The sequence below is a fragment of the Saccopteryx leptura genome, chromosome 1 (assembly GCF_036850995.1).
Source record: "Saccopteryx leptura isolate mSacLep1 chromosome 1, mSacLep1_pri_phased_curated, whole genome shotgun sequence".
NCBI lineage: Eukaryota > Metazoa > Chordata > Mammalia > Chiroptera > Emballonuridae > Saccopteryx > Saccopteryx leptura.
Genome location: NC_089503.1, coordinates 347,961,475 through 347,973,910, shown reverse-complemented (window position 1 = coordinate 347,973,910; position 12,436 = coordinate 347,961,475).

Genomic DNA, 12,436 nt, shown 5'->3' with positions numbered 1-12,436 from the left:
GTCCTCCCCAGATATCCCAGATCCAGCAGGAATCCACCTGCTGCTCCATCAGGGCTCTTCTCTAGAATACACCTTTCTCTTTCAATCTAGTTCTGACCTCTGATTTCACCCTAATTACTTGACTTCAAACTGTCTTGAAATTTTTAGAATGCCTTCTCCTAAGACAGACTTCAGTTGCTCCTGGCATCAGACCTTGAAACTAAATAATTCTCCCATTTATGCCAGCTTATTTTTTTTTATTTTTAAATCTTTTTGACAACTCAGACTAAATTGGAGCCCCAGACCCTTAGATTTTCTTGAAGGGAAGGTGAGGGTACTTGCATCTCTTAGACAACTTTCATTTGTATCTCCAAAATTAGACTTCAGAGTAAAGGGAAAATAATTTCTTTTTTCTTTCTTTTTTTATGACAGAGATAGAGAGAGGAACAAATCAGTACAGACAGGCAGGAAGGGAGAGAGATGAGAAGCATCAATTCCTCAGTGTGGCACGTTAGTTGTTCATTGATTGCTCTCTCATTAGTGCCTTGACTGGGGCTGGGGGCTGCAGCTGAGCCAGTGACCCCTTGCTCAAGCCAGTGATCTTGGGCTCAAGCCAGCGAACATGGGTTCATGTCTATGATCCCATGCTCAAGCCAGCAACCCCGTGCTCAAGCTGGTGAGCCCGTGCTTAAGCCAGATGAGCCTGCGCTCAAGCCGGCGACCTCAGGGTTTCACACCTGGGTCCTCTGTTTGACCCAGGTCTGGGTCTGGGTCCAGGCCAATGCTCTATCCACTGCACCACCACCTGGTCAGGAGGGAAAATGGTTTCTTATCAAGAATATCTTACTCTATTTGTGACTGATTCTATTTCATTTTAGAGTTTTAGAACCCATTTTTTTATGAATAATTTTGCAGAAATATTTAATGTTTACAGAGGGATTTTTAATTTACTTTTTTTAAGTCACAAGCCTCATAGTGTTTTACAAAGTGTTTTCAAAGTAATATCAATAGACTTTTATTAAATCTTTAAACCTATGACAGGTTCTATGGAAACAGTTTGAGAATGTTGGCTTGACCAAATTAATAGCTTTACTTCAGATATTGGCGTGTGTTTTTTTGTTTGTTTTGCTATTATATCTGATAAATCTACATAAGATAGTGTAATACATAATAATTTCCAAAGGTATTTAAACTAGAGAGTATTTTTCAACTAATATAAAAAACAATTTAAAAAATAGTGTCTAAGAGGTTCTAATAATGTAGATATACCCCTTCTTAAAAAAAGAGTACACTTAGTTTTCTGAAATTCCCTCATTAAATGATAAGATAAAAAAAATTAGAGCTCTGTGAAAAATCAATTTACAATTCAACAAGGAAGGCTAATTGTATCCCCAGATGTCAAAAACACTACCATTCATCATCAAATAATAACAGTTTAAGATAATCACCAGATAGCAAGCTACATTTTGATAAGATTTTAATGTTAAAAATCTGTTGGAGTGACTGAAGCTAGTGGGAAAAAAGGGAAATGCTATTCACTAAACATCGATTGTTTTCCTTTTACCTTTTAAAAGAAACTTCTTTGGTGGTGACTGCAGTGGCGCCAGTAGAAAGCACTTTGAGCGTAGGGTCAGAGACAATTTCAGATGCTAGTTCTGATTTTTGTCAGCTGTGACACTGGTCAAGTAGAGTTTTCGTTTCATCCTTCCTTCAGAGGCAAAAGAATAGCAATACCATTCAATGCCATTAGCCGTCATTATGGAAAATCACATACAGATTAGGCTCCATGGTAGAATGTAGGGCCATAAAGGAATAAAACCTCAGAGTGTGGGGGAAAATAAAGATAATTTTAAAAATACAGTATAAAGTGCTGAGTAAAATAGATGTATGCATGAAAATACAAGTGTAGCAAAAGGGAGACTATATAGGAGTGAGTGTGTGGAAAGCGTTACAGGGGACGGCTTGAGTTAGCTCTAAGAAACTGATGTTCTTTAATTAGGATCAGTACATTGGCACTGGAAGTAGCTAAGGAGCAGATTGGAGGAGCATGGTACAGGAAGGAGCATGGTAAGTTTTTGAAACCATGATCTTCTTTTTGCTAGAGAGTAATGAGAATATGAAGAGAAATGAGTCTGGACAGAGAGTCAAGGTCAAATATATCAAGCTAAGAAACTCAGATTAGTTTTCCCCAAGCCACAGGGAAGTTTACAGGGTTTTTACATTACTGTGGTATGTATATGCAGTGAACAGAATGTGCTGCCCAGAGCTGGGGAGATGTGCTCTTCTACTTCCTCAAAAGCTTGTTCAGAGGATGTTTCTTTATGAAGCATTCTGTCATACACAGTTAAGGTAGGATTCTTCCCTTTAAGACAGCACTTTAACTATGATTTAAGACATTATAACACCCTCTATTTTAGCTTTATTCTTTAGTCTCTGTCATGAAAGGTGGGACCTTTTTGTTATTCAGGTTGATTGTTCTATAGTTTAGTAGTATTTCCAGTTTGGCCCTGTGAGGAGGTGAATGTAACTTCTTCCTATTCTGCCACCATCTTGGATGTTCCTCAAGGTGGGCCGTTTTAAAGACAAATGTCAAAACCAAACGGCAAGGTTGAGAAGCGGACCTCATTTGGAATTTTCACAGAAGCTAAAGATCAGCAAGAGTAGGAAGGATCCAGGTAGATCCTCAATGCCTCTGTCAACCCTGCTTGCTCTGGAGTCAGAATACTGCAGGGCTAACAGTGTGGGTGTTCATTCCAGCGAAAAGATATCTCCCTCTTTTTCCCTTTTGAAAGGTCATGTGGGTAAGCCTCACCAATATGGAAATTAGAGGCTGTTGGAGTAAAGCAGCCTGGATTTGTCTGTCAGCTCATTACAGGCATTATCTGCAAACCAAGTTGCCTCGTTTCTGCTATGGGGGTCAAGTCACTGGTCTCATGAAAAGCTGACCTTGGGAGAAGATTTTCCCTCTGTCGGAAATTGGATCTCACAGTGTCAGGCTACCTTGCCCAGAATACCCTCAGTAAGCTTCCAGGGTCATGTTTGGATAATTCCACTCATTTACATACAGCTACCTTATTGATGCTTCAGGTGCTGTGCATATATAATGAAGGAAATTATTGACTGAAGAGTTAGAGCAATTCAGAGATGCCAGTGTAATATCCTCAGGTCTCCATAGCCCGATTACATGCAATGATATTTCCAAATCTTCCATCCCACCACCCCTTGGGGTTATAGAAGGCTAGGCAACACTAAATTAAGCACTGACATATGGAGGACTTTTAAAAATGCTGAATGAAACTACATTGTATTGTGATTTAATGAAGTACTAATTTGTATGGTTTAGATAATTAGACCCCAGCAAACAGCCCAGTGTACAATGAAGGACTAATGACTGCATAAAGGTAACCATTTATTAAGTGAACTTGGTGTGATTGAAGACTTTGGGAGAGGTTCCATGGGTTAAGATTTGAGGCATCTCAAAAGAATAGGAAGATTTTTCTGATCCATAGTCAGACGTGTTATCCATTGCACCACTGGCCCACATGTAGGAAGATTTTTGATACACAAAAACGAAGACTTGTGCATTATTAATATGTGGGCCAAAGAGGGAACCATATCAATAATAGTATAGATACAGGGCGGAATGAATGAGCCTGATAGCAGTGTGTGAACTTGCAGGGATGACATGAGCCTGATAGCAGTGTGTGAACTCTGCAGGGATGACATGAGCCTGATAGCAGTGTGTGGACTTGCAGGGATGACATGAGCCTGATAGCAGTGTGTGGACTTGCAGGGATGACATGAGCCTGATAGCAGTGTGTAGACTTGCAGGGATGACATGAGCCTGATAGCAGTGTGTGAACTCTGCAGGGATGACATGAGCCTGATAGCAGTGTGTGAACTTGCAGGGATGACATAAGCCTGATCGCAGTGTGTGAACTTGCAGGGATGACATGAGCCTGATAGCAGTGTGTGAACTTGCAGGGATGACATGAGCCTGATAGCAGTGTGTGAACTTGCAGGGATGACATGAGCCTGATAGCAGTGTGTGACCTTGCAGGGATGACATGAGCCTGATAGCAGTGTGTGGACTCTGCAGGGATGACATGAGCCTGATAGCAGTGTGTGAACTTGCAGGGATGACATGAGCCTGATAGCAGTGTGTGAACTTGCAGGGATGACATGAGCCTGATAGCAGTGTGTGACCTTGCAGGGATGACATGAGCCTGATAGCAGTGTGTGGACTTGCAGGGATGACATGAGCCTGATAGCAGTGTGTGAACTTGCAGGGATGACATGAGCCTGATAGCAGTGTGTGAACTTACAGGGATGACATGAGCCTGATAGCAGTGTGTGAACTCTGCAGGGATGACATGAGCCTGATAGCAGTGTGTGAACTCTATAGGGATGACATGAGCCTGATAGCAGTGTGTGAACTTGCAGGGATGACATGAGCCTGATAGCAGTGTGTGAACTCTACAGGGATGACATGAGCCTGATAGCAGTGTGTGAACTTGCAGGGATGACATGAGCCTGATAGCAGTGTGTGAACTTGCAGGGATGACATGAGTCAATGAGAAGGTCATATCAGTAGGTAGAGAACTAAGTACCAGGATGGTAAAAAAGTCTTTAAGAGATAAAATACATTTCATTTAAAAAAAATGTTAAAGTCCAAATAATACTGTAACTCTATTACTTATAACCCAACTTACTTATTCATGGATTTGAGGGTAAAATTCTCAAGAATGTCCTTAATAATTTAATATTTTAAGTTCAATGAAGAACTCCCAAGTCATTTTTCTGAACACTGTATTTACAAAGAACTTACCTAAGCAGTTCTGTTGCTCCTATTTACAAGGTAGCTGAAAATATAGACTTCTTTTCATAATCTAGAAGTACATTAGAAATGTAATATATTTAGTATATTTTCTTAAAGTAGAATGATAGAGAATTATGTCAGTTTTAATTGCGAGTATATGAAAACATCCGTCTAATGAGAACAAATGAAGGATTCATGAAAACAGAAAAGTGGCACAAGTGTTCTCCAACGGTGGGTTGACAGTGCTCAAATCTCCATGAAGCAGGGACAAATGAGATGAACACAATCAGCTAACAAGTTTAAAGATTCAATTTTGTCCACATACTGCTCCATAGAGCCCTCACAACCCCGCCTGCAAGCTGCATGCTAACCCAGGCTTCTCGGGGAGATGGCCGAATCTGACAGGCGATGCGACAAAGACTGAAATATCGTTACTTGTTTCACATGTAATTCAGTGATTTCAGTAGCTGCTAATGGATCACAATTCCCAAATTTCAATGAAACAGAAAAGTGCTAATGAGAATAGAAGCCTATGTACTTCTACTTTTGAGAAAGCTATGCTATTGATGACTATTAACTTAGCTTACCCTGCTTACTGGATATTTAATTATTTCGCTTTCAAGGTCTTCAGTGGGATCTGACAGTGAACTGGAAAACAAAGTTATCAAAGTAAGTCTATACAGCAGAGTCAATGAGGAAAACACTGACCAAAATTAAACATCAAGGTTTAATTCCTAAAAATATCATTCCTGATTAAGATTCTGCATTGTGTCCTCAATTTTCTGTTTGCCTAATTCTCGTATCCACTTTATTCTACTCTACCTTCCTGTCTGATCCAGATGAATGGACTACATCAGCAAGATCCTTGTCACTTACCTTCAATTTGACTTCGGCCAGTGAAAATTACAAACATAAATTTGGAAGGCAAGAAAATGCATTGTTCTGCCAAAGTCTGGAAACCCAGCTTTGATTGCTTACATATATAAGAAGCACATCAGTGACTTCCTTTCCAGGTGGACAATAAGAAAGTGTTAATCCATAGCATGAGTGATTATTCAGAATATCACCAGGGATGGTCAAATGATGGGCAAGGTATTAAAAGAGCAATTGGCTATGATACTTAGTCACTATGGTGACAACAGTGACTAAAACAAATTGTGACAATGAATGGCTGCTTCCAATGGCCCCAGAGAGCATACACAATGATAATAACAAACCAATAACCTTAATGCCCAATTCAAAACATGGTTAGAAACAAGAAACCTCTACGCTATCTTTGAAAAAATCCTTTATGTCCAAAGGTATATAGTTGTAGGCCAAGGACAGATAAACTATGGTAGGAAAGGTCACTCTGGGAGTGGGGTCCTGGTTTTCCCAGTTTTGCTCATTTCTAGCCACCCGCGGTTTTCTACACTGGTGACCTACTGTACCTGCCCCATCATCCTTGCTTTGCTTGTGTCTAACTGCCTGTCACATTTTAACAAAGATAGTTTACAACTTTAAGTCAACGCTTTATTTCAGCAAATATTCAATATGTGTGTTTTTCTATGACACATATTTCAATTTTTTAAGTTTACAAGTCAGTAAGCCTTGAAACTAATAAAGCAAATTATAGTATTTTAGAGTAAAAAATAGCTTGTCAAACTTTTCCAAACAGGCTTAGAAAGCTAACTTTATAATGATAAATTAAATAAGTTTGTACGTATTTAATTTGTATTTTATTGTATTATGTATGTAAATACATACCTCTTCTCTTTTTAGAAAGATGCAATGGCTAGCTAATTGCTTGTCTTCTTAATGCTCTTTATCCTACATACTTTCATTCTTTGTTCTATTTTAGATTAATATCTGAGACCTGTAGCTTCTGTTTCATTTCATTTTATTGCCAAGACAGTAATGAGAGATATGGGGCATATAACTTTCTGTAACCACCACTTGTAAGCATGAGCAAATTAGTTAATAATTTAGCCTCAGTATATTTATATATAAAATGAGAATAATAAAGTCTATCTCACAGATTGAGTAAAAGGATGTTTATTATTATGTGCATAGAAGTACTTTGATCCAAAGCAATCCACGGATTGAATGCAATCCCTATGAAAACTGCAATGACATATTTTTTCAGAGAAATAGAACAAACATTCCTAAGATATGCATGAAATCATAAAAGACCCTGAGAGCCAAAGCAAACTTGAGAAAAAACAAAATTGGAGGCCTCATGCTTCCTGATTTCAAACTATATTACAAAGTTCTAGTAATCAAAACAGTATGGGACTGGCATAAAAACAGACACATTGGTCAATGGAACAGGATGGAGAGCCCAGATATAAATCCATGCACATACAAACATTGTGAAACTTTTTAAATGATCTCTTTTAAAATTATGTTTTAAAATAATCTGTATAAAATATCTTTTCACTTTAATTTGAAAGCATCCAACCTATTAAAAATTGTACTGCCCACATATTTATGAATAATGTGACTGTTTCCACTGTTCAAATTGCTTGTTAGAAAAGATATGTGTCAATTACAAGTGGAAACCATTATTACTATTACATTAATTATGCTTATTTGTTAGTTACCATAGCCCAGAAATAGGATACAAATTATATCTACAGTTGCATACTAATTACCATCAAGCTGGTGAAAAGCAATCCCCAAAAATGAATTCTAAGCTTCTTCACTGTTTGCAGACACACTGAACAGACTTTTGTTAAAGTAGAATCTTCCTATACTTTGTTTCATTTATTCTCAGAATATTTCTGAGGCCTTAAAATATACTCAGTATCCATCTTACTGAGTTACTTGGGGCCAGGAGAGAGGTGAGGGTAAGAGGTCTCCTTTATGACTCTCCCTATTGCAGTCCACTCTTCTGTTATTAACTGGTCCCATTATTTATACCAAAATACAAACATTAAAGACAAATATTTCTCTTGATGTGAATATATTCTCTGCTGCACAAAAATTCCAGAAGACAGGATGTTTTCTTTATTACTGAGCTTCCCTGCTGATCTGAAATATATGTTCAAAAAAATATTATGAAACTCATCGAAAAATGAATGTATGATCCCACAGTAATGTCTGAAACCCAGTTTGGATGATCATAGCTGTTAAGCACAAACTTTAACACCTGGAAGTTTGTGTAAAAGAAAGGATTTACTGAGCCAAAATTTAGCTGGAAAACAGCCAGGTTCTTGGGAATGAAGGCTAAACCACCAAGGCTGATAGGGAAGACGTGCCTCTTGTCCTCAAGTTGAAGAGCTTTTTTAATGTAAACAATGTGGGGAAGACAGATTTAAGTATTTTTTCTTTAAGAATTTACATTGGCTATAGATAAAGGGGGTGGGAGAAGTGGAGAAAGCCTAGTTGTAGAATAGGGGCATAGTCCTAGTCCATAAGGAAGAAGTGTTTGCTTCTTTGGGCTGGTTGTGGACAATAGTCTGGAAAGTTTTTACATAAGCAAGAGGCTGAGGCACCTGGTGGTTTATGGCGCCTCACTATTCTCTTTAGATAATCACAGAAATAACCCCTCAAATTAATTCAAACTTTCAGTATACATTCAAGAATGAGAGCAGTCTTCGGAAGGTTTTGCCCCACGGTCTTTAACTGATTAACCTCTCATCCCTTCCTTCTACTTTTGGGCCTGCCATAATTTAATTGAGAACCTTTCAGAATTTTCTTCTTCTCATTGTTATTCACAGCCAATATAGAAGAGTTAGTAGTTATATGAAAAAAAGATCACAGAGAAATGAAGGCAAGTCTTTGAGGATAATCTTTAAGAATGTAGTTCCTGGAGCAGACAAATACTCTTTATACCTGAATCCATCATAAATTAACTGTGCAACCTTGGGCAAATACTTCTGTTCTTACTTGGAAAAGGTAATTATGCTGCAGAAGATTTTAAAGGATTAAATGAGATAATACACGAAAAGCACTTAGTATACAGTTGTGAACAATAATAAGTAGTAAAAACTGAGGGTCATCAGATGTGATATAGAATTAATTTCTGGGCGAAATATGAGAGAAACTGAGCAAGCATGGTAAAAATTTTTAAATAGCTGTGTAGGGAGTAGAAATACAATCACAAAGATGGCATGGGCTAGATGATAGAAAATCTTGGTGTTTAAGGTAAAATTTTTGTCTATAGTAAGAGCTAGGGTTATACACCAAGTAATAAGATATTAAGATATTAAGATATGAAATATTCAGAAGATTGATTAGACAATGTGCTACCTGGTAAATTCAAGAAAAAAGGTGATTGAGGGCAGCAGGATGTATAAGGAAGTCCCTATAGTAAGCATAGGGCAAATGATAAAAGTCTCATAAAGTTTAGGGAGGGGATGCAAAAACAGGGAAACAAATTTGTATCCAACAAGCATTGCTAAAGAAGATCCAGGATGGTTTCATAAACCAACAAAGCTGGTCTCTGCTCAAACACCACAGAGCCCAGGTCGGAATGCTGTCCTCGTTGGCTGTGGAGACACGCACTGCGTGTGACACTGTCTCTAGAAACCAACGCTGCTGAACCACACAGTACGGTGCTTTACTCTCTTTCCCAGGTTGAAAACATAATCTAAAAGGTGGTCAAGATTCAGTCATACAGAAAACGTCAAATATAAAATAATTTCCTAAATGTAAAATGCAAGATCTTACATGTAGTATGATTGTCACTGTTAAAATAAACTTAAATAATTAGTTATAGGGAAAAATTAGAAGAATATAAAAATACTTATAGTAGGTATTTCTGAAGCATGAATGAGACTGTGGTGTGAATGAGACTGTGGGTGATTTTTGTTGTTGCTGTTATTTTTCCACTTTTTCTGTTATATGTATGTATAATTCTTGTAATAGAAAAATAAAAGATAAAATTTATTTACAAATAAAACATTTTCTATATTCCATGCTATTAGTTTTAGTCTGATGAAAGTAAGGTAAAAATAAACAAGAATGTCTTTCCTAGTAACATCTTTCCTTTGATGTAATCAGACACTGCATTTCTTATAAAAAATCAGAATTTCTGATCCTTTTATGATGGATAGTCATTTCAAACATAGGCTGTACTCTTAAGGACTATTATTCCAGGGTCACTGGCTTTCTGAAAATGCATATCATTCTTTCATACTTCAAGCAGAAAGAAATGCAACACAAAACTTGGAACCATAGAACTAACTGATAACTGTTTGAGAAATACATTTAAGTAAAGAGTTACTCAAAAATATCTTATTGTAGAGGTAGAAAATCTTAAGAGTTTTAGTTCTTGAGACATCTGAATTCTCTGCAGAAGCACACTGAATACCACAATTACTTCTCTGAAATGGGAAGACGAAGCCATGATCGGAAGCATGGAACTGTCAGCCCCACCCCCTTATCCTCTGGGAAGGGGAGTGGTGCCGAAGATGGAGTTAATGATTGATCACGCCCACATAATGAAGCCTCCATAAGAAACCCAATAGTATAGAGTGTGAAGAGCTTCCAGGTTGGTGAACATACCTACATACCAGCAGAGTGCTACACCCCAACAGAAGTTCCTGCGTTCCGAACCTTTCCAGACCTCTCCATATCTACTTCTTCATCTGTCTGTTCACCTACATCATTTATTATAGAATGAATTGGTAAAAGTAAATACGTGTTTTCCTGAGTTCTGTGAGCTCTTCTAGCAAATGATCAAATTTAAAATGGGGAGACATGGGAGCCTGTAGTTTGTAGCCATGTTGTTTGTCCGCCATGTTGTTTGTAGCCATGTTGAACAAACATCGTGGGTAACCTGGGACGTACTATTCGCAGTTGACTTCTGAAGTGGGGGAAAGTTTAGTGGAAATATCTATTAAGTGATGGGGCTGCATTAACCCTGGTTAGTGCCTGAATTGATTTGAATTGTTGAATAACTGCTAGTCTCAAAATATTTCTAGTCCTCCAAAAATGTATGATAAAGCTAACTCTAATATTAGTATACTGAGGTTATCATTCTAGGGTCACCAGCAGGCTGTGGGGGACTATTTCAGCAGTGTTCATTAGTTCTGAAAGGACAATCTCTTCAGTCTCTCAAGATGCAGAGGAAATCAGCCAGAAACTTCTATCAGCCCAGGGAGAGACTATGCCTTGTAATTCTTTTGTATATTACAAAAAGCAGAATTAAATGTGATCCAACTAATGTTTACTGCTTACCTATGATGTGTCCAATACTGTATAAGCACAAAAGTAGATTAAAGCTTGCCTCCTATTTTGAATACTTGCATTCAATTTGAGAAGATAAAATTATATGCACAATAGTTTTGTAATTGCTTTTTTTTCTTTTGGGGGCTACATAGAGAATCATTTAAAGAATGTTATGATAAATAGGTAACTAAGTATAACAACTTAGTGCCCTGTTTAAAAACATATACTTGCCTAAATCTACTAATTATAGTAATTTGTGTCCATACTTAATCATTATGTAAACTTTTGTTACAGCGATTGATCCTGGATTGGTGAGCAATTTGCCTTCAGTAGACATAGAAGAGCCAAAAAAGTAAAGAACATTTTCTCTCTACCCATCCAGATACTCACTGAGTCAGAGGCTGAAGATAAAAGTGGCCCCAGGCCAAATTAATGGAGTTATTAAGAAAGGCAATAGTAAATTTTGGGAGGCTCCTGATGTAGTAGCCATTAAGAGATTTCTGGCTCAGCAACGGGCCTCTATAGTATTCCCTACAGGACTAAGGAAGCACAATTTACAAGTGCAAGAAGAGATGGGTTAAAAAAGAATGCCTACTAACTTGATAGACAACTCCATTATGGGAGGATTATTTTCACTTGGAAAATGTAAACAACAATTACATAAGTAAGAATCAATTAAGAAACTAGGTCTTGAGCTAGAGGTTAGGAATATTGTCAAGGGCTCTGCTTTTTTGCTTTGCTTGACCAGCCAATGACTTTTAAATTTTTTAAATGACTTTGACACAGTCTGTCTGGTCACTATAGGCTCATTATTTTCTTTTAATGTTTTTTATTATTATTATTGATTTTAGAGAAGAAAGGAAAGAGAGAGAAAAAGATAGAGAGGAACACCAATCTGTTCCTATGTTGCCTGACCAGAGATTGAACCCTAAATAATGTGCCCATACAGATATGCTCGTTAAAGCTGGAGACCACCAGCCTGCTCTGTATTCATAGTTCACTGGCCCTCATGTGGGGCATGGAGGCTTCTCCAAAGAACTATGTCCAAAAATTCTAGTGAGTAACATCTCACAGAGTAATGGGGGCCCAGAGAGAATCTCTTTAAAGGCAACTCATGTCAAGTCAAATTTGAAGAAGCCTGGGACAAGAATAAAGAGGGCTGCTGTACATATTTTGTTCTTGTATATTTTGAATGCTGATTGGCATCTGTCTCTTCACACCTCGCTCTCTGTAATGGGGTCACACCCGAACAACACACTTGAACATTGTGGTTGCTTCCTGGCTTGTCTTTGAGTAGCTGTTGTATCTTTGTCCTATCCTTCCACTTATATTTGCTTTTGTGCTTTTCATGCATTCAGTGGCCCTTAGAATCAAAAACCATTTTCTGTTTGGTAATGTTCATTGTTTCATCTCATCCTTTCTGCATATTTTGTTTCTTAAAGAATATTTAATTTTCCTCATTTCCAAGTTCTCAGGCTGCAA